We start from the raw sequence: 23,368 nt of genomic DNA, 5'->3' as shown, positions 1-23,368 counted from the left end.
GACCAAGGTTCCTCCCGGAGCGGACGGCAAAGGCCACATCTGAAGTCTCACCCTCCGCGGGCGAAAGACTCTCTTTTTTTCCTCCCTTCCCCTTCCTCCCCGGTTCGGCTGCCGAGGCGGAGGCCGCCAGCAGCGCCGCGCAGGGCGGCTGCCATTGTCCCCGCGGCCGAGCAGCGGGGCAGCCCGGCTCTCCGGCGGGGGGCGGCAGCGCCGAGGGGCGGTGGCGCCGCGGGTCCCGCTGCCGCCCGGCCCGGCCCGGCCTCCCCAGCGTGGGGCCCGGCGGCTGCCGCCGTGCCCGGGGGCAAGGGGGGAGTGACTTGTCGCTCCCCCCGCCTCCTCCCCGTCCAGCCCTCCTCCGGGTAGAAGGGGAGGAGGAGGAGGAGGAGGGCGAGTTGTGGGAGGGTCTCCACTGAAATAAACAAGCAGGCAGTTATTAAAACGGGAACATGGCGGCCGCAGCCCCAGCTTCAGCTTCATCTTACAAAGCGAAGGTCAGCGCCGGCGGCAGCCGCGGCGGCAGCGGCGGGAGACGGCACTGACCCCGGTAACGGCTCCCGCACGCCCCCTCGGCCCCGGCGCGGCGGGGGGTGTGCCCGAGCCCCCCGCGCCTCCCCAGCCACCTTCTGAAATGCCGGGGGGACGCCCGGGGCCGCGCCGGTGCGCGGAGGGGCGGTGTTGGCGGGCGGCACCGCGGCCGCGGCGAGGCGGCTTCCAGAGCGCCGGCGGCGGGGGGGAGCGGGGCGGGGGCCGCCGCCCCCTCGGTGGGGAGCCGGGGGCAGGGGGACGCCGAGCCGCCCTCGGCGGGGCATCGTGCGCGCATCCCCGGGGCCGGGCGGTGGGGGGAGGGCGCGGTTTAGTTCCCCGGGACGTCCCCCGTTTCGGCCGAGCAAGAAGGGGGGGTGGGGGGGTGTGATACAGCACCCCACCCTGCTGCCGGTTCGAGGGGGCTGGCTTCCTGCTCCCAGGCCAGGCGGAGGTCGGGGGCCGCCTCTCGGCGCCCCTGGCTGGGGGCGGCAGGGGAAGAAAGTGCGAGGAGCCCGCGGAGCGAGGGGTGTTGCGGCTGATGCGGGGGGCGGGGGCTGCCCTGTCCGTGCAGGGGGCGGGTGGGGAAGCTGGGGTACGGAGGGCAATTCTGAAGCGATTGGTTAGGACATTCCCCCCCACACACCCGCAAGCACACGCACCCCGACATGGAAACTTGGAGGGAGGATCCCCTCCCCGGTGACAAAAGGGGCGATGTGGGGAGCAGGGCGGTGTTCACCCCCTCCTCTTCCCCGGCTGACAACGTTTTGGTGCGCAAGGCTGCGGGCCGCTCCGTTTTCTCTCCGCGGGACCGAGCCGGCCGCCCCCTTCCCCGCCGCCAGGCGGGGGCCGCAGCGCTCCTTGCCCTCGCCCCTTCCCCCTAAGCCGGGGCGCCCGCAGAAGACGCGCGGGGAAGGAGGGGGCAAAGCGGGCAACTTCTCTTAACTTTCTGCGCGGGGGTTGCGCCTGCGTGTGCGCGCCGTGCTGTGCCGCGCCGCGCTGTGCCGTGCTGTGCCGTGCCGCGGGGCAGGCGCCGGGGCGCCGCAGCCAGGCCGCAGCAGCACAGCTGCGTGCGAGCGCAGCCCGGGGCGCCCGGCAGCCGCCTCCTCCCCACGGCCCGGGGAGGGGTGGGGGCCCGGCCGCCGCAGTGCTGTGTGTCTGCGTGTGTGTGCGCAGGGCGGGGAGCGGCGGCAGGAGGAGGGGATGGCAGCCGGCGGAGCTCGGGGCCGGGGTCCCTCGGCGAGTGCCGCTGGCGGGGCGGGCGGCGCCGCTCGCTCCTGCTTCCCGGCCCGCGGGGGCAGCCGGGGCGCGGCGCACAAGGCGGCGGCGGGCGGGGGGCGCTCCGCGGCCGCCTCCGCGGCAGCGGCCCCTGCGCGCACGGGAGCGGGGGAGGGGCGGGAGATGCCCGCCGCCTCCGCGGAGGGCGGGGTGCTCGGCCCCTCCCGCCGGCCTCCGCGGGGGGCGGTGTGTGCGCCGCCGCGCTCCTCGCAGCCTCCCGGCTGAGGTGTAACCGGAGCCTCGTCCCTCTATCGCTGCCCCTCTCTCCTTCGACTCCGCTTGGGCTTGAGCGCTTCCACCCCCCTTCCGCGCCCGGGAATCACACGCTTCTCCGAGAGAGGGGCATGCGGGCTGGGTAGTTTTCTGCAAGGAAACCTGCCCGAGAGCCTGGCAAAAAAAAAAACCCCACAAAAACAACACAGAAAGCGGAGGGCGGAGGGGGGCGTGGGTGAAGGAGAGGGAGAGAAGTAAAAAAAACCCAACAAAACAAACAGCTAGGCAAGGAGGTTGCAGGTAGTCACCGGGAGATAACGATATCTGAACCTTAGTTCGCTTTAGCCTGTCTGCTTCGGTGTGAAGCGTGTGTATGTGGGAGCTCCCTGTCTAAGTACACTTGTAATTTAGCCGGAAAAGAGTCTTCTTGTAAAAGGAGAACGGCCCGCTTGTTTGGTAATACTAAATGGGTTTTGTATTGCCTTTTTTTGGTTGGTTGGTTGGTCTTTTCCTCTCCAGGATAGTGGGATGCAGGTGAATGGGCTTTAGAACTGAACTGGTAATATTTTTACGGTGTTTTAACTATAATCTGAGCTATGTATATAGTGTGTGGCTATGACAGTTACAGTGGAACTCTATTGCAGCTGTAAATAAGTAAACAGTTAAGAATGCCAGTCTCTTTACTTAAAGCATGTATTTGTTCTTAGTTTGCTGCCATCGTGGCTGAAGGCAGTCATTTGGTTTTTATTCCTTTGGGTTTTTACGTACTGAACTCTAGCCAGTTAATTTCCTGGCTCTTTACAACCCATTGCAGCGTGGGCCACCTGGTGGGCTCCTCTCGTGGGGGAATCCTCTGCGAGTGCCTCCAGGGAGCGAGCTGCTGGTCCACTGTGTTGGATGCTCTCAGAGAAATGACAGTGCCGCACACTGCTGTTAATGTCATACAGAAGCTGTTATTCCCCAAAGCAGGGCTCTTGCTTGCTGACATGCAGCTGAAGACCACTGCGAATGGAAAGTGGTTGTTTTATCACGGTTGGTGTAGGTGCTGCATCTCCTGTGCAGTTTTCAGGACATGTGCTTGTTTACGTCATTAGTGCTGTCACAAATAGGATATACCAGGCTTCTGCACGTTTACGCGTACAGACGGGTATGCAGGCACACATGGGTACTCGTGTGTTTGTGCCCCTTATTTTGGCATGTGTGATACAGGTACTTGAGGGCTGGAACACAGAAGTCAGCTCTGTTGTGTCCTATGAGATAAAGATGTAAATTGCCCCTGAATGGTTAATTCCTAAGTTGATGAGAAGTGCTGTGATAAGCTTAATGTTCATAGCCAGTCTTGGTTATCTACAGGCTTGAACGGAATACTTTATCGTGGACTCAACCTCCAGAAATACTGAGAACAGTTTTTTAAATAAAAGTTGTTCTTTTTAACATCATGGAAGTATTTGAGAAATTGTGTAATTTTTAGTATGTTTGTATCTTGTTTTGGTGAGCATTATCCAATAAATGCCTAACAGAGGTGGTGTAAACATCTCATTTTTTTCACCCACCATACTCTTATTTAACATGAAGACTGAAGATTTCTCAACTTTATTTTCTCAAGCTTGTGGGCTTTACTAAGGAGAGGACCCGTGTATGCCATGTTCATCAGTATCTCTGCAATTTCTGAATGCACTTCTTTACTCCAAGTGTAAATCTCTTTGTGTTCCTCATTGTGTGTCTTGGTGGCATCAGTGCTAAATTTGAAACTTGAAACATCTGCAAAAGGAATACTTTATTGCTATCAAAAATTATATTTTTGGAATAAGACAGTTCCATTGAAGTTTTTAAACAGGAATTACTTAATTTGAGAGAGAAAATCGTCATATTATTCCTGGTGGAAAAATGAGAAGATACTAGGGATTTGCTCACATATCCTGTAATGTCTTGCATTAAACTAAACCTCTGAAGTGAAAATGAATTTTTTAAGAAAAAATTGTGGGTTTTTATAGTAATTTCAGATGTTGCTTGCTCTCTGTAAGGCTCTGTTGAAAGAGGCATGTAAGCAGTCTGTAGTGTTGACATTCCCAACTTTTTTCTCTGTCCTCAAAACCACGCAGCAAGAGCTGGCCCATCTGCAGGGAGCCCAGGTTTTGCAGCAGGAAGAACAAAGTCAGTGAGCAAGCCAGCTGCTGCTACAATGCCCAGTGTCTTCTGCTCCATGCCTTTGTTGCTGATGTCACTGTCTTGTTGGCAAAATCTGGGATTCTGTGCTCAGCCGGTGTTTCTGTAGCACCTTAAACCAGAATTGCAGAGGCTTATGAGGTCTAAGCCTTCAAGCCTCTGTCAGTTCATTTAGAAGAAAAAGCTGAACTAAAGACTGGTACCAAATTCAAGCCTAAGCAGAACTCTCTTTGTCTGCTGAGCGCTAATAGATTGTGCTTTGGAGAAAGGAAATGGTGAACTGTACTGCTCTTGCCACATTCATTTTTTTTGTATGCTTGTGATGATTGGCCTCTCTTAAGTGATGCAGTTCGTATGCAAGTAGGCAGAAAGTATTTAACAAATGCCACACGTTTCTTTAGTATTCTTATAGATGTTAAAATGCTTAGTATTCCTTTATTTCTGTGTTTGACTGTGGAGGTCAAAGGGTAGATGTTACATTATTACTCTTCTGTGTGACACAACATTTTAAACTAAGGAGTAATGTTGATATTTACTTTATAGAAGGTATATTACAGCATCCATTCATCCACCCATTTTCTACTATTAGTTAGTTACAGATGGCTACTCTGGCAAGATCCCTTTTTATTTTTAAATGAGCTGAAGTTCACTGCACTGCTTTATTTTTCTTAGTTGCTAAAACATTCTCATACTCCTGGCAGCAGATGATGACAAATCCTGTAGTGTAATGCTGGGAGCAAGGGAGGCGGAGAGGGAGAAATGGGGAGGGAGGGTGTGTGTGTGTGTGTGTGTGTGAAGAAACCCTCCTGAGCATATGGAGACATCCAGAAAAAGATGTGCATCGTCAGCTGTGATTCCATTGTGTGCTTGCAGATGGGATCTGAACTCTTCTTCTCTTGGGAATTTAAACCTTACAGAAGTATTCTTTGGCTTCTACCAGTCAGGGTAATTGAGCTAAGATAATATATATTTCACATATTTACAATAGATACTATTTTGATACTATTTTAAGATTTCAAGGAATCAATACAGTTGCCAGGACTCCTGCTCTGTGTTGGAATAACATTTTGAACAGACATACGTATTGGTGAAATGGCAACTGAGAATACTAAGAGTAGTTGATAATATTACATCAGTGGTTACATATTACTAAGGTATCTTACTAGTTCTAGAGTTAGTAGTTTGTCAGCAGTATTTATATTATGCAAACCCTCCCTGTTTTTAATGATTCAGTAGCTTAGCCTTTTCAAAACAAGTAGAAATGTGACATGAGAACTGACAGTTTGTATATTTTAATCAATTTAGGATACAGAATAATTAAAAAAAAAAAAATGAGGGGAATTTTTTAAATAGGGTTTTTAAACAAAGCTATTTTGCTAGTGATTTGAGTATTCAGAAACAGTATTTACATGAGGAAAAAACAGCGTGGAAGAAATTAATATTCTTTTATTCAGTCCTGCATTTATCCATTACCTAGAATAGCGTTTCCTCTCCTGAGCATTTGGAATTCTTCTGCTGATGCTATACAATTATTTTGAGTTGATGAATAGTTTGAAAAATAGATCTTGAATGTGGTGGATTGACTGCATTGTGGCTTGTTACTCTTTATGATTTTTCAATCTCGTTCTATGGAAATTGCACATTATTAAATTTAATGACTACTGGAAATTTTATTTAAGAGTTTTATGGAAATAAAGTAGGCACCATTTCTATGGAAAGTGTATGGTCACTGGGGTGCTTGGCATTTTAAAATTTGAAATTAGTTTATTAATTTAAATGTCTGAAGCTATACAACAACGTATTAACAGTACACACATTTTTCTTTTCTTCTGCAGCTGCATCATTATACCATTCCAAGTCTTGCATTTCCTTAAATGGCTTCCATAACAATCTCCCATTAATACAGTTACTGGCAGATATTATTCTTGCTTTGCTCTCATTTTAGCAGCTATAACTGATAGTAAATCTCACTCTTTCTGTGAGTGTTCTTCCATTACTTAGATATTCAGAGGCCTCTTTGTAATGTGCATTTGCTTTTTGCAGCCAAGATGCAGTGCCCTCTGTAAAGTCTAATTACGTTTTTCTGGTTTTTTTTTTAAGCTTCAAGAAGTTACTTGCTGCTTGGAAATGATAACTTGTATTTTGCTAAAATATTCCATGTTATAGGGGAACCATTAATGTATTAATGAAAGGGCAGAGCATGTAAGTGACAAATTAACTAAAATATCTATGAAGTGCCTTGATTCATCCATAAATACTAGGTAGTATGCATTGCAGGAGCTTTGGTGGGGGGAGGGATTCTTGGACATGATGAGAACATATATCTGATGTAGTGATGACTGAGAGTTGCTATTTTAATGCTTTTTTAGTGAGCTATGTAAGACATATTGTTGCTCTTTTTTAGGATTTATAGCAGGCATATCACAATTGGCTGCTTTATTGGATGCCTCAGTGGAAAAGTCTGGGATTAAAGAATGGGCATAGAAGATGAAGTAACATTTTACTTGTTAGGTCAGAATTATTATGGAATTTTACTGTGCCCATGCTGTAATTCATCAGTGTGTGAACACATTCATTTTTTCATTGCAGTCTGTATTGATCTCTGTTGAGCCTTTCCCATGGATTTTGAGGAAAATCACTCTGATTAAAAACAGTGCAGCATGTCACCTAATTGTATCTTGTAGATTATGTAGGAGGTACTAGATCGCATTTAAACAGAAAACTGCAAGAATGGAGGAAAATCTGTCTATAAATAATGATAAATTCAATAGCATATACCGACACTTTTATTACAGATACTGTTACGAATGTACAAGTTCATTGTATACCTGTGTGACAGAATCAAATCTAAAAAAAACAAACCACAACCCAAAACCCAGGGTCGTATCTTTTAATACTACTGCAAGTAAAAGAGTTGAGGTATACCTGATAACAGGTGATGTCTACAGTGGACATTATTTTTCTTCATGCTTCTTTTATCATGCTTTGATTTTACAAGGTAGCCTTCCAGTCCTTATTCTTTACTGTTTCAAAATTTATGTAGGTCTTTCTGACCAACCACTTATGTTATTCCCAGAAACTATTGTAAACTAATTTCATTTGCTTCCCATATACCTTTGTCTCCAGAGATATGTGATGTCCTCCTTTTCTATCAATCTCCTAAAACAGATTCTTTGTGGAGGAAGATTAGGATGGTATACAGATAAATAAGTTAGTTATTTTAGCAGATTTCAATTGTATTCTCAGGGAGAAAAACTCTTCTTCAAGTCTAAATCTTTCTACTTTTTTTTTTTTTAAATAAAAATTTACAGCCAGAAATACACTTTTTTTCAGTTTGGCCTGAATACTTGTTGTCTGTATCTTGAAAGAAAAAGTCAACCTGTTGATACTTTACTGCCTATAAAATGTAGCTGTAATAACATAGTTAAAAGCTTTTTTTTTCGTGCTTGCCAATTTGTGTTGGCATTTGCAGTACAAACATAGTTTTGAGGGGGTTTTTTTGCTGTTTTTTTTTTTGTTGTTAAGAATCATGGGTTACTTTCATACAAAGACACTGAATTTTTAATGAGGCAGACTATTTTCTTGCTATAGTTATGTGTGAGATTAGTGTTAATTGCACAATGGTGAGATCATGTATGGCACCTTTTCTTCGAAGAATGAGGGAACCTGGAGGCTATATAGGTGAAAAAATAAATTCACTAAGCTTGCATATTGTAGATGATGGTCTCTTCTACCTGAAAGGGGTAGTTGTTCACTCCCTTTTAGCTAAGCTGTAGTTTGTAGAGTGGAGACTGTGTGTTTTGTTCACAACTTATATTTGCTACGGGACAAGGAGATAACACGTCCTGGGTACCTGTGATACAGATGTCCCTTTGCTCTGGAAAAGAAAGAAGTGACTGTACATGAGTGGAATATAAAGACGTAAAAGTGGTCTAGGTTGGAGGATGATGTGGTATTCTGGGCCCCATCAGTTGTGTTTAGCTAGAATGTTGACCTTTAAACAATTTTCTTTTACCCTTTGAGGATCAGAGGGTTGAATGGTGATGTTGGAAAGTGGCAAGTGTGGAGAATGATGGCTGTGGTGTGTTCTGTTCCTGTATCTTAGCTAATGCTGGTAATCTGTGTACTGTGGGAGGCAGAGATCTGTTGGTCTTTGCATGAGGCTGACCTACAGGCCCTGAGCACCACCATCAGCAGACAGCATTCTGTTACTGTGAAAGCTGGCTTTATGCAAGTGTGGTTTCTCAAGTTTTGAGAGACATCCCAGGTACCTTCTGATTCTCATGGGGAATTTGCACTGAAATAGGTACTAGCATTTCCTTTTGCTGCAGTGTTGGCTTTCCTCTATTTCAAGCTTCAGAAAGGGTTTGAGAAGTGAGAATGAGGACTAATAGGTAATTTAATGGTTCACCACTTTTCTTCATTGACAGTTTAGTTTAGCTAGGAGACTAAATCTGGAATATACCAGGTTATATATCTGTTTGGTGCATAAGTTTGTCACCAGTTGCTGTATAATTCAAGAACTTGACTTGGGAAGGAAGATCTCCTTAGCAGTATTTTGAAGGTAGTGCTTCTGCTGTGAAACTATCATGTATTGTCTCGGTTTTCAGAGAGTATTGTTATTGTTTTATTATTAGAACAAATGAAAATCAGCAAAATTTATAATTTTCTTTGTTGCTATGTGGAGCCTTGTGGGCTGCAGTAGAAGGGTCAGGAGCCATGTTACTCCTGTGCAGGCTCTTTGAGCTGCAGGTGCCACATAGATTGGGAGGTGGGACCCAAAAATGAATGAGCATTATTGAAATAGCAGCGAGCAGCCATGCTAGTTATAAAGAAACAAAAGGGTAGTAGAGTTGTCATTCTCATTTTGCTGGCATGCAGCAGCTGAAACGCAGGAGATGAGTGGGAAATGCTTCTGTCTACACAGGCACTCTTGTCATTATTGTTCCTCTATGGAAAAAGTCTCCCCACCACAGGCTGGAGCTGCAGCCTGCATCAGTGGGTGAGACAACGGCTTCCCTTTGGTCTGTCTCTCTGAACTGTGGGTGTCTTAACATACACTGTAAATCTTACTGAATCACTGAATGATCTAGTACTGTTTTATTTAAAATTTTATTCTAAGAGGAGATCAAAGTCCCAGGTTTCACTCAAAGTCCCATGTTTGTGATCTCTAGAGCTTGTGTGCTTTCTGGACGTTTCTGAGGGAATAATGTCTTCGGATCTTGTTTGTATACATTTTATATTAGAATACTTCTTAGTGGTGCCCTGAATAGCTTGTTAGTGTAATGGTATCTTGCCTGCAACTGAAATAACTTAAGCAGAGTTTGCTTGAAGAAGGTTTCTGTGAGATAGCAAAAATGACAGAAATAGTTTCTAAATTACTTCTTTCTTGAGACATAATTAATGCCCTTTTTTTTTTTTTTCTGTTAATGACCGTCTTAATTTATCTTTCATTTGCTTTATGTCCTGCTTTTTTGTTTGTCAGAATAAGAAGGTAGAAAACTCTTTTTTGGTAGCTGGCTTTGACTTAAAGTACTGTTTGACCTACAAAGTTATGTGGGTAATGACATGCTCCTCTTCCTCAAAGAACTGTGCATTGCTGTGTGATGTATGTTCTCTGCTCATCTAGACTCCTAAGAACTATACTAGTGAAGAGGTTTCTGTTTGTTTGTCCACCTATACTTGTCACTTGGGTCAGGAATATTGTGAGTGGAGATTCAGAGGAGAATTGTGCTTCTGTATGAACAACTTTTAATAATGATTGAAAGACATTTTATAAGAACACCAGTTTCTCATTTTTAGAGATTTGAAACTAATGTGTTATAAAGCCAAGCAGTCAACCAAAAAGGAACCAATCACTTTCACAAAGAGTTCCCACAGATTCTTTTGTGAAAATAAAGGCTGTGTACCATGTAAGTTAATGTAAACATCTTAGTTGCTATCACTGTGAATCTGCAGTAGGCAGCAGGTAGAGAGGAAGTTGTGTGCCTGGAGTGGTTGTGCAACTGAAAGGGAGTTGTTGTGTCTGGAAAAGCAGATAATGCTCTGTGAAGTTTGTTTCCCTCCTTGTGTTATGCTTAAAACTGCAACATGCTTAGCATAATATTTTTATTTTTACTACCTCTGTCTCCAAAAATGACTAATGTTTTTCTCTCAGTTTTGTTCCTAGGAGGCTTGAGATGTATCTGAGCAGTGAGACCCCCTGCTCACACAGACCCTAGAAATAATTGCCTGCATCACTGAGTCTTGGTGAGTTGTTTGTATCTTACTGTGTTTTAATTGGATTGTGTTACAGTTTTATCTTCTTCACTGAGGAATTTTATGCAAGATGTCTTAAATTGATTGTGTGGTTACAGCAGAACAAGCTGTGTTTTTAAGTAGTGCATGATACTATACAGTGAGTAGAAATATAAACATCTTAGAAACTTTGAAAAATACCATGCAAACTGGTTATGGAAGCAGGGACCTTGCATTGTGCCGGGACCTGGAATGGGAGTCTGGAAAAAGGCTGAAGGGATGAACATGAGAAGTTCTTTCACATTAAGTTTGTTAGATATTTTATACTGAGGAACTGACATTTTTGAAATTTGCTGATTATGTTCTGTCTCATGGCAGAGGCTGAGTATGAAATGATACAAGCTGTTCTATCTAACTGCGTGCACTGATAAATTACTGAAACTGGGGGATGAAATCGGTATAATGACACTGATGACTTAAACTGCTTGTTGCTCAAGAAGTTTGTCTGATGGCTCCATCAGGCAATGCTGTGCCAGTTTAACTCTGCTCACAAGAAGGGGTAATACTGCTGGGAATTAGAAAGGGGACCCCTGCGGATTGTTTAAATGCAGACTTATAATAGTTTGGTAGTGCAGTGAAAGAAAGTAGAATATAAATGCCTTGTTTTTATTTTAGGTATGCTTAATATACTCACTTGGTATAAATCTTTTACAAATATGCATTTGAGATTTTATGTGAGGACCTTTTCAGGGTACTCATGAGTAAATGTTGTCTTTTAACACGTAGAGTGACTTATTAAGGTCAGAAGTATGTATTTTTGAGGCTTACACACTAAATATAGAGGTGGGAAATGAGCCTGCTGAAAGGTTTTTAGTTGTTTTGGGGATAACTGTTTATAAAATTCCAACCGCTTATGTGTAAAATTATTTATATCCACATCAAGTATCATTTCCTCTTTTGTTAATTATGTTGAGCAATTTTTGCAAAAAACAATGCTTTTCTTTAAACTTAGGAAATTTTCTAGCATCAGTAATGAAAGCACATTAAGAAGCTATCCAGTGCTTCTCTTTTTCTGCCTTTTCCCTTCACTGTTCTGATAAAACAATTTGTAGTTCATTGTGTTCAATGGAGTTTATAATACTAGTTAATTGTTTATGTATTATATTAACTTGAAAATGTTCAGCCACATACCACATGTTATTACTTATTTACACTTATTACTTACACTATATTACTTATTATTTATTCACACTACTTCTGTGGGCTGCATAATGATCATAATGTGCATGTGTAGGTCTTCTCAATAGCTGCTTTTGTCATTATTTAAACAAATTGCTTTAAAAAAAGGAAAGACTAAGAATCCTTTTTTTTTTTTCTGGTGAACAGGACTCAGAATGAATTAGGTATGTGTAATAAAGGAAGAGAAAAATGTCACTGCCAAAATTCTGCAAAGAGAACATTTTGTTGTCAAGTTGATAGTATGTTTGTTTTCAGTTGTCTCAATTGTAATTTTCCATTAAAGAGGAATGCATTAGGTAAAGACTGGAAAGGTAAATACTGAAATAAAAAGTGATTTGCATAGGAGTACTTTTATTCCCAAATTATTTTATGTGGGGAGAAAAAACAACCCCCCTCTTAGTGTTTCTGTTTCCTTTACCAGGATCATAAACTTGGTTGCTACTGTGCCAGAAAGTAATCTGGTACCTTTACAGATACTGACTAAAACACAGTTGCTGTGTTTGAAAATGTCAAAACCTTTAATAAAAGCAAATAGGAGATAAATATTTGTATATTAAGTCTGTAGTGATGACAGTGAGGAAGAAACCACTGTAAAAAATGGATGCCATTAAAAGATTTAGAGGACAAAGATGAAGCAGAGAGGTAGTTCTCCACTCAAATATCCTTTTGCTCTGAAGTGGATAGTTATTAGTGTGTTCATGTGATGACCAGTTTGGCAAAAGTAAGTTGTGTAAGACAAAAACAGTTTTGCTTTCTTTGAATCCTTGGAAATTCTACCATTGATTTCTGAATGTCCAGGATTTCAGTCCTGTCTGTGACATACTTTATCCATCACAAGATCAGAGAGCTATTGCTGTTCATTTTAACCAGTAGATCCATCTGAAATTATACTAGTGTCTGAAGGGTGCATCTGTTGGAGTTTCATTTAGGAAGTCCTGGCCTTGGCTTTTCACTGGAGTTGCTTGTGAAATAGGTGTTGGGCTTGACTGTGTATTGTGAGACTACACTGTGACTGAAATTGTGCTTGTTCAGCTTGTCTACTGCTATTAAGTGCTCTTTTTGAAAGTAAAACTACTGCTTGGTACTTCCTGGATCTGTCTTTGTATTACATAACGGATAAGAACCTGAGTCTTGGAGTGGGTAAATGGCTTTAGAATGTATGCGTATGAACTGATAAGAAACAATGTTAAATGACAGAATTTGTGGCTGCTCTCTTGGAATGTTGCTAGTTGGGGTGGTGGGAAATAGCTGCTGTGTGCTACCAAAAAGCCATTCAGTTAGAATTGTGAAAAGTATAGACTTAAACCACAAAACAACAAACAGATAAAAATGCTAACTTTAATTCCTACTCTGAAAATTTTCAGTCTGAAAACATTTTGTTTTTTCTTTCTTTCTCCTTTATGCATGAAATGGTTTGCTTTGTAAGGAACATTTCTTGGCAAGAAAAAAATAGAACATAGATTAGAGAAATCTCATTTTTTTGTCACTCTTGATGTGGAGAGTCTGTTTCAATCTAACTTTGTAGTGATTTCATTGGCGTTTGTGTTGTAGTTAGTGTCAAGTGTGATAGATAGAAAATATTTGTGTGTCTTTTTGTTCTGAGCTATAGCACTGCTTATGGTTGTTTACAGCAGTACTAGATAAAGAAAAATCTGACAGATGTCTCATTTTTGACTGTGTCCTCCTAATACATGTGTCTTTAAAGAGGATGCTGTCAGGAAATAAAGTGCTGTACTGAAAACACAGTGCCTTACATAGAAAGAACTTAAGAACCTTCAGTATTAATTTAAGGATGCAAGTGAGGAACCTAAAGTAGGTTCCAAGTATCAAACATGAATAAGAGAGAGCTTGTTTTTATCAGCATGCAAAACTGGGCTGGGATGGTGCCTGCCTGGAGCTCTGGAGTGAGTTTGAAGCACCTTAATTCCCCCAGCAGCTGTGTTTCTGAAATAAAATACAGGTATCCATCACAGGTCTGGATAATCTGTACTGAATAAAGTCTTCTCATTTGCAGAGGGATCTGTGAGGGATATTTAATCTATGTTGATTTGGTTTGTGAAAAATAAAGGCAGTATGTTCTCATTCCTAGACCTTGAAACTGGGGAGTTGTGTTTTGTGTGAAATTTGATCAGATTTTCCTGTTTGCAGTAGCTTCTGTTCAGTAGCAAAATTAGTTAACATGAATTGCTTGTAAAGATGCCTGTACAAGTGAATGCTTGATTATAGTGAATTTAATGCAATCAGCGTTAAAATTATACTCCTAATCGGAGAGTGAAGTTCTGTGTGGGTGGTACAACAAGGACAGAAGTATTGAGAAATGAGCATCTATTAAGATTTATACAACTTCACCCCACAGTTTTTTTTCCCCCTACAATTGGAAATGGAAGCTCAAGGAAATATTTGGTCTTTATTTTGTGGAAGAGCTGAAATTTACACAAATATAATATGTTGCATTTCCTTTAGAACTGATGAAAATTGACAGTGTTGTAGAGAAAAGCCTCATCATGCTTGCAACTAGGAGAACTAGATTTGTTAATAAAAAAGTAGTTTTAAATACTTTAACTTTGAGACCACCACATCGAAATAAATGATATATCTGGAATAAATTTATTTGAATATGTAAAACTCATTAATTACGGTGAATATATTTAAATTGAGTATTCTATTTGTTAACTTTTACTGAGCTGATGGAACCAAACTTCACATATATCCAGGACTGTTGAAAACACTGTCATTCAGTTGATAGGAGCTTGCCTTTTGTATGTAGCTGTATCTTGGAAGATTATTTTTAACATTTTGGTTTCAGTGAGATAAATAAAAAATATTTAGAAAATCAGATTGCTAACTTGATTTTATTCACTTCTTAAATATTGCTTTTGACTTAGTAATGGGCTTTGCTGAGATTTTTTCATTTCTTACCTTGATAGGAACCTTTTCATATGAGCAAAGATGTAGTATATATGCATTTGCAGAAGAAATAGCTGTCATTATCATTCGTGGAAAATCAATATATATTTTAAATATAGATTGATGACATTGTACCACCAGTATTGGAGCCTGGGAATTCTAGAGGGGTCAAGAACAGGACAACTGAGCACTTGCATCATCAAAGAAGATGAGAGACATTTACTTGGGCAGATTTTCCTCTGGGCCTGCCTTTAGCACCTGAATTGGGAAGAGTGAAATATTTTCCTGGCTCAGCTCTTGACAGTAAATAGTATTAATTAAATACAGGCCTTTAAAATGACACTGGTATTTCAGATTAAGTCCAGTAGATTTTGCCTTGGCTTTCTGGAAATTGAATTCCAGTAGTCTGTTTATTTGACAGTATTATAGAACAATAATTTGAGGTTCATGGATATTTCTTTAGATTAAAGGGGGTGAATTTTTATAATGTCACAATGCTTGGATGTTAAGCTCAGAAGACTTATGTGACTAGAATAGTAAGTGGATTTGCAGCTGGTTGATATAAAGTGTGGCACACTGTTTCCATCTGATTCATTTACCTTTATATTAGCTGTATTGGCAAGAAATTACAGGTTTTCTTTCTAAAACAAACTTTGGATGTTGAAGAATTCAGGTGAATGGTTGTAGATAAGTTACAGATGTTAAAAAGTTAAGTATTGTTAAAAAGATTTAGAAATATTGGTGAGCTTTACAGTATTATTGTGAAAGACTCTTAATTATTCAAAATGTTACAGAAAATCCTCTTCTAGTCATCTCACCACAAGGAAAAGGGAGTACTGGTATTTCTGTATATGCAATATCTGTCAGTGTGTAAATGCATTGGTAAAACTCTACCTACAACTGTGGCCATGATAAATGAAGAATATGGTCTGTTCTCCTGTTCTGACATTTGTTTTTATAGTGCAGATTTTTACCTTTTTTCATTATCAGTACTTTTATTGTTTCAGTAACCCCAGTTCAATGAACTGTAGCATTTTGTGTCTTTCAAAATGACAGCAATAGGCAATCTAGTAATATTTAAAATAGAATCAAGAAAATGATTATTTTATAGTAGGTATTCTTAACCAGTTCATCCTTGAGGGAGACTTTAGTAGCATCAGAGAGAGTTAAAAAGTTTCAATTTATGTTTTAAGCCTGTTTTTCCTTTGCTTACATTTGGATATTCTCACTTAAACTTTGAATCATCATCCTTAAAAGTAATATGGAATTGTAGATCCCTTTTTGTATTGGGTTCTTTTGTCCCTCAATCTCTAGGTACCTAGTTTACGGCTATGAAAGAGTGAGATGTCTCCTGCATTTCTTTGTTCAGGCCGTAAGTTTGGAACTCTGTTATGAGGTGCCACAGTTTAGCAGTATTCTAAACTGGGATGCAAACATCTAAATTTCTCTAAAAGTAGAGGGCCAACACATGAAATTTCACTTGGGTTAATTTTTATGGCCTTTCAGTTTTCAGTTGTGGTTTTTTGCTTGGCTTCTCTTCACAAATCCTGGTTAACTGTGTTTTTATTGCTTATCCTGCTAAACAGACTCATGTCAAACTTCTTTTGTCTGGAGTTACAGTATGTAACTTCCAGAATGGATCCTGCAGTGGGATAGGTTTGTGTGCAGCTGATGGTACATCAATCTTGATGGGGGACTACTGATGTTTAAAATATTCCTTGTCCCTGACTGATTTTAGTCTTTCCTTCCTCGTCTGCTCACTCTTTTGTCACAGTCCAAGTTCTGGGTTCCCGATCAACATGAAAATATTTGAGGAATCAGTACATGTGAATCTATTGTGTAACACTATAGTTGACACACTTAAGACATACTTGACCCAAATACACAGAAATAGGAAAAACCCACCCAAAATTAGACAATTTTATATGAAATATCCTATGCTTCTGGTACTGTGTCCAGTTCTGGAGCCCTTAATGCAGGAAGGATATAGAGGTCTTGAAGCGAGTCCAGAGGCAGGCCATGAAGATGATCCGAGGGGTGGAGCACCTCTCCAATGAAGACAGGCTGAGGGAGTTCGGGTTGTTCAGCCTGGAGAGGAGAAGGCTCTGAGATGACCTTATAGTGACCATCCAGTACCTGAAGGGGCCTACAGGAAAGCTGGGGAGGGACTTTTTACCAGGGTGTGTAATGACAGGACAAGGGGTAATGGTTTTAAGCTGCAAGAGGGTAGATTTAGGTTAGGCATTATGAAGAAATTCTGTACCATTAAGGTGGTGAGACCCTGGAACAGGTTGCCCAGGGGAGTTATGGATGCCCCATCCCTGGAAGTGTCCAAGGGCAGTTTGGATGGGGCTTTGAGCAACCTGATCTTGCGGCAGATGTCTTTGCCCATGCAGGGCGGTTGGAACTTCATAATCTTTAAGGTCCTTTCCAACCTTAACCATTCTGTGTTTCTGTTCTATTGCTATCCCCACCCCAAGCACACTACCACCACTGTGGTGTACCACAGACTCTGCCACAACCTTAAAGGTGAAATGGATTTGTTTTAATAATTTTCTGCTTTTGTTGTTTAGTGTCAAATATACTGTGTTTACAGTATGTTTGATTCACAAGATTGTGTATTTATTTTTTTTATAGCTCTGTGGAACCATGTATATTGTGCTCTGGTCCTGTTTTGGGTACTGTGAGCACTAAAAAAAATAAAATAAAAAATAATCTAACAGTCTTCTGCTGCTGAACTTGATTCCGGTAATAGTAGTTTCCAGAGTTGCCTCCTACTTAATCTTCCTCTTCTTTGCTTCATCACTCAATTTCTGAGCTGTTTCCTTCCGCCCCCGGCTTCCGGGAGAAGTGCTGTGTGTGTAGTGGTCTTCTGATACAATCTGATAAAGCTTTGGGGTAGTCCATACTCTCTTACTTTTGCTATCAGTAAAAGCACCCAGGCAGTGATGTAGGAGGAATGATGGTTTGGGTCAGGACAGCTTGATCCATGATTGAGACTCTAATAGGAGTTGATTGTATTTGTGTGTATTTTGATGGGGAATTACTTACTGAAAATGTATTTTTTACTAGGTTGAAGCTTATCAATTAGTTGGCTTGAATTTCGTAAGTAGCATCATTGAGGAAGGGGAAAAATTCCCTAATAATCAGAAGTGTTCACAGGAAATTCTGAAAACAAAAGTTTTGACTTGTGAGGCAAGATTCACAGGAAGATTTGAAGGTGAATAAGCCTCAGGGGAATGGCCCGACTACAGGGTGCGACCCTTGAGTGCGGAGCCACTGTGGGTATGTGAGGTATGGGTTCTTGGTGGGCTTCCATGGGGTTTTGGAAGCATTGCATATGCCCTGGGCTGGAGGGATGACTTACGACAGCTTGGATAGTTTGTCTGCTTCCCAGTGTCTGGTCTTGCTCCCTGGGAGCTGCAGTTTACCCTGCTGGTCCTGAGCCCAGGGCAGACCTGGCTCTCCCCGGTGTGCCAGGCTGGGCCTGTGCAAGTGTTTTACAGCTGCGGCAGAGAGCAGCTTCCAACATTACCTGCTTCACCTGGGGTGACTGCAGGGGCTGGGGAGCCCTTTCCTGCACCCACAGGAGGACCAGCATGCAGGGAAATGGGAGTACGCCTGTCTTCAGCTGCTGAAGTGGGGAGAGACAGGAAGGCAGGGAGCTACACGCATCCTCCTGAACATCAGACATGAGTGCAATGAGATGGAGGAGTGGAGTCATGATACTTCTGGTTTGGAGCAGAGGTTTACATTTGAGTCTCCTGCCTCTTAGGAGATCGTTGCTGTTTCTGGGCTGCCAAATGTTTTTTTTTAAGCAAAGCTGGTAGCCTCTGAAACAACTCTGGTTTTTATTGATGCATAAATACTTAGTCAGAGAACTGAATTTCCTATGTTGGTGATGAGCTCCCTATCTGTTGTGTGTGCCCTACAGTAAAGGACAGTAGTTTCTTGCCTACTTTTATAGATTGAATTTATCTGCTACCCATAAGGTCTTCTCAGATGAGGTACTAAAGGAAGCTAAGGTATACATTCACAGATATATTTAGCAATTAAATCCCCCTGCGGATACTCTTAATGCTTTGAGATAGCTTACCCTACTTTAAGATGAAGCAAGCTGTCTGAAACAAAGGTATTTTTTCCTGGCAATTTGAGTATTTGTGCATCTTGAAACAGTTCTAAAATGCACGTTTATTTTTTTCCTCTTGAGTTGCTGAAATTATAAACCAAATATGGGCACAGCTGTGTTCCTTGTATAAGAGGTACTTTTGTCCAGAATTAAATTGATAGATACGCCTGCAAAGCTACAATACAAATTAAAGTTTCACATGGTTGCCACTGTGTATGCCATCTTTCTTTCCAATTCCTTCAGTAAGGTCAAGTATTTTAATATGTAAAAGTGATGATCTCTTGAAAACCTCAAAAGATTAAAATAAGACACGTTTAGGTCTCTTGAAGCAAATGAGAAGTAAAAATGTGAACAGGATACACCATGTCTGGCAAAGGAAAAGATAAACCCGTAACAATTTAAAACTACTAATTAGTATTTTGTCTTATGGTGGAAAGGGCCATATGCAATAACTTTTCTTGCTGTTGACACGATGTGAGGACTGTTCTTACTGTTCTGAATTTGTGGAAATAAGGTTGCATAAGCATAGTGTTAACTTTTTCATAATGAGCTGTACTATGTTCTGTTACATTAGTGTAAATAATTTTTACTCAAGTTGTATTGCAGAAGCTGAGAAAGGAAGACAGCACGCCTGCCCTCAGAATTTCCTTGGGGGAGGAGGGACTTTTTTTAGAAAGACAAGATTCTGAGAAGGGGAAATATGAGGGTTCCTTGCAGAAGGACTGAGCTAACTAGCAGTAGGTGAAAACGTAAAATCCAATATTGGGTCAAACCTTCTGCTAATTGAAAATATTTCTCACTAGCTGAATGTAAAGATGGCACCATGTTTACTCTTTTTAACTGATTTTGCTTACCACTGGCAGAGAGAAGGAAGTCAGTAAGAGAGAACTGGTAAGTTCTTATACAGTCTTGAGGAGCAGAATAAATTAATGCAAGATGTTTTTTTGTGAGGGTGCATACCTGCAAAAACATGGGATTTTTAAATTTAATAGTTGAAAATGCATGATTGTTTTCTCTGTGTGTATGTTTGTTTCTATGTTGTCATTTATACAGATTGTATTACCAGTTTTCAGGTCTGTCTTGTTGCTTCATTTGGTGTATTGAGCACTGTGAGCCACTGATGTGCTGTGCTGGTGATGGGCTCTGTGGCTCTTGTGCTGAGCTTCTGCTGTTTTTGTGTTTAATAGCCAGTTAAAATGATTTATTCAGGCTGGTTGAAGGTCAGCTACAAAATTGAACATATTGTTAACTTGGACAACTTTTGTTTAATCAACGGATAATTTAGATAAGGTGGCAGGAAGCATTTGTAGAATTTTGGGACTGAGAATGTTCACCTCTACATGTGATGGAAATTTCTCTGTAATTATGCCCGTGAATGATGGTACATGGGTAATGATAAGGATAGAGCTAGTCCTTGTGCTGGAGAGCTTGCTCTCAGTGCCAGGTTTGCCAGAGATGTACTAAGCAAGTCACTTGAGCTGCAAGTCCCTCACTTTCTTAGTTGTAAAGTGAGGTTAGCCCTCATTATTTTCCCCATATGCAGAATTGAGGTTCATTGGTGTTTGTGAATTCCATAGGGGAAATAAATAAAAACACATTTTGTATTTCCACAAATGTAAATGAAGTGCCTGCTTCCGTGTTGTAAATTAATATTGAAATGGTAAAAACTGCTAGAGAGAACTTGCCTATTAAAATGCTGAACCAATGGCCTTTTCCTATTTTATTAAACAAGGATCAACCTAGATTGTTTTGAGTTAGTATTTATGTCTGCTTACATTAGGAGATAAAATATCGAGTATTGACTTAGCTTCGCATTTCACAGAGAAAGAATTAAAAATTATCTCTGTGAAGGGTGACTGTGGATTTACTTTTTGAAATTATAATTTAACACCTCAGTAATGGGTCAAGTCTACTCTGAATCTTCTGTGGGATTATTTGATTTGCTGTCTGGTTAACCTCAAGGAAAATGAGATGTCTTTAAATTACTAGAGGTGCTAGCTGTCACCTTTTAGTGGAGCCACACAGGAGAATTTTTTGGTTTGAGTTAAGATTGTCACTTGATGACTAAGGCATTATATGAATGGTGCTTATTTTTAAGATCTATCATGAGGCTAAAAGTCGCCTTTTTTTTTTTCTTCTTCTTTTACTCAGCAAGAATGGTATAATTGGAGATTGATGTAATTGAGATAAGGGGAAAATGTCTTCTTTACCTGAGGTGGGGGGGGAGTTAGAGTTTTACTGTTTGTTTTGTCTTAAGTTGTCTTATGTACGCATGGTGAAGCTTTTCTTTTGTGTTTCTTTTTTTTTTTTGCATAAATGTTTTGTGCACCAACAAGAAGAACCTATTTTTTTTCATAATAAAATTATTAAATTACATATATGTGACTGTGGTACTAAAAGGAGAAGTTCTGCTTTTTACAAGTAGGAAAGCAGCTTGAATAAATTTCAAGTTTATGCATGTAATGTTTATTCTGCCAAAACCTTTAAAATTAATTTGCAAAGTATTGCAAATTGTTTTATGCTGTGTTATATATAAAGGGAGTACTTGGCAGTTAATTAATAACTTGAATTTGGGGGGGTAAATGCAGGATTTCAGTTAATAATGAATGAACTCCGTCATTTTACTTTTCATTCTATTTTATGTTGAATATTCTGTGTATATTGCTGTTAGAATTTTTTTCAGCTGCAGTTTACCTTTAAAAGCCGGATAACATACCTAGTCGTATTTTAGCAGGTTACATATTTCTCAGTCTTATAAATGAAATTGAATTTTTTAAACATCTACATTTTGTGATGTCATAGGGAATAAATTAAAGACACTGAAAAGCTCAGCATAATACATTATTTTAACAGCACTTAGTGTCTCTTCAGGAGTATTGAGTGGAGACAAGCCTGTGCAGTGTTCGTTGCATATACTGAGGAATTTCCCAAGACTTTTTAAAATGAGTTGTGGATTCAGCTCCAGCCCTGCTCTGACATAGCGTGTCCTGCAGAGCTTTCTCTTCTCAGTCTGTCATGTACCATGGGCCTGTATTTCACCTAATATTTCTAATTTGAAGAACTATGGCTATACATAATTTTAATTGTGTGTATTTAACAGAATTTTTTTTACTTCAGGAAATGTTGTTTTTCTGTTAAGCACACAAGTATATTTATTTTTTTACTGGTCCATGTATATAAATTTGTAATCAATTTTTAATGTGTGTATCAATATGCTGTGGCATATTTTTGGAGTTGGTAATAGCTATGGAAATGTAAGTCTGGACTGCATCTGTGGACTTGTGATTTTTGGAGGAAATACTGTATGAAACAATGTAGTCATCAGTTTTGTACTTGTGTGTGTGTGGAATTTTTTAGGATATGAAAGTTTTTCTGTGCTTTCTAGGAGCTAACAGAGGGCAATAAGGATCGTAAAGATAGAATATATGCAGATTTCTTTTACAGTATTTCCATCAAAGGTTAACTTACAAAAAAGAGCCCTTCTGTCTACTTCATTGAAGTGCATAAAATGAAGTGCTAGTTGCAGCAGAAGCAAGCAGGGCCAGGCTCACAAGCCTCTATCTGAAGAATTGCTAGCATGCATGAGTTGGGCTGCTTTGCCACTTCAAGCTGAATAGCTTTCTGGTGATAGGAGGGATCCTACAGCTACCCGTTTGCTGCTTACTAAAAATAGTGGTGTTGCAGTAAGGAGAGTTCAGCAACATAGCACCAAAAACCCTCCACAACTCTCCAAACCCTAACATTTTAATGAGTAAATGCTTAAACAGAATAATTCCTCTTGGTGGGCAGAGTTGAAGGCCAAGCCCATCAGCTGAATCTGGCTGATGGGCCAGCTTCTGCAGCATGCCCTGAAGGTCCTTTGAGCTACTTGGAAAGCATGTGGATTCAAGAGGCAGAGGTGAAAAAGCTTCTGTAGGGAATTCTTGATTTGCTTATCTTCTTTTTCCTGGAGGGGAAATAGAAAAGGAAGTCTTTTCTGACTCCAGCAGTAATAGGTGAGTATGGGAAGTTGATGCAGACAACTTTCCAGACAGAAACCTTGAATACAAGGTATTGTGGCACAGAAATTTTCAGATCATGGCTGCTGTCAAGTGTGAAGAAGAGTGATTTTATTATTGGTAGATGAACTGCATCTTGATTTGTCTTTTCCTTAACGCTGAGGTGACCCTTCAGGAGGTGAAAGGTGGCTCAAACTCTTAATAGCTGAGATCTGGAGATTCCTGAATATGAACTTAATGTGTTTTGCCAAATGATATGGCCACAAATCATCAGGCTTCCTCTAGGATTTCAATGTGGCCCAAAGATGGTGTTCAAATATGAAAAAAGTTATAGCACTTAATAACATAATTTACACACTGTTTCATGTGACAACATTCTGTTTTTTACTAGCTACTGTCTTCCATCTATTTTTTTAATAGATCGGTGGTTTAAACTGTATTTCAAGTCTGTCTTCTTAATGGTCATTTGTGCACAAAAGAGAATAAAGGAAGGGACACAAATTTTGTCAAACTTGCTTGTAGCATGTACAGAGAAGTGATAGATACGTTCAAAGTCATAATGGAAAGCTTCTTCAGTACTGTAGGGAATTTTTTCTGAGTTGCAATTTGGGAGATCATTTGCCATGAAAGAACTAAATGCTCAGCAAATCTGCTAGTAGTTTGGTTTGTATTTTGGTAG

General features: G+C 41.0%; 1 protein-coding gene across 4 annotated transcripts in view; it reads left to right on the top strand.

The window, feature by feature from the left end:
* The first annotated feature begins 410 nt into the window (after nucleotides 1–410).
* Nucleotides 411–23,368, top strand: part of NCOA2 (nuclear receptor coactivator 2) — a 190,143-nt gene continuing 167,185 nt past the window's right edge. For 3 of the 4 annotated variants that reach the window (XR_007888563.1, XM_051610142.1, XM_051610140.1), the window contains exons 1-2: nucleotides 411–544; nucleotides 10,337–10,428. The gene's annotated coding sequence lies outside the window, so the exon portion shown is untranslated. The remainder of the gene's footprint in view (nucleotides 545–10,336; nucleotides 10,429–23,368) is intronic. The other variant, XM_051610141.1, reaches the window with a different exon arrangement.

The sequence above is a fragment of the Apus apus genome, chromosome 2 (genome assembly GCF_020740795.1).
Source record: "Apus apus isolate bApuApu2 chromosome 2, bApuApu2.pri.cur, whole genome shotgun sequence".
Lineage (NCBI taxonomy): Eukaryota > Metazoa > Chordata > Aves > Apodiformes > Apodidae > Apus > Apus apus.
Note: the sequence above shows the minus strand (reverse complement) of the source record. Positions and strands in the feature narration are given on the sequence as shown.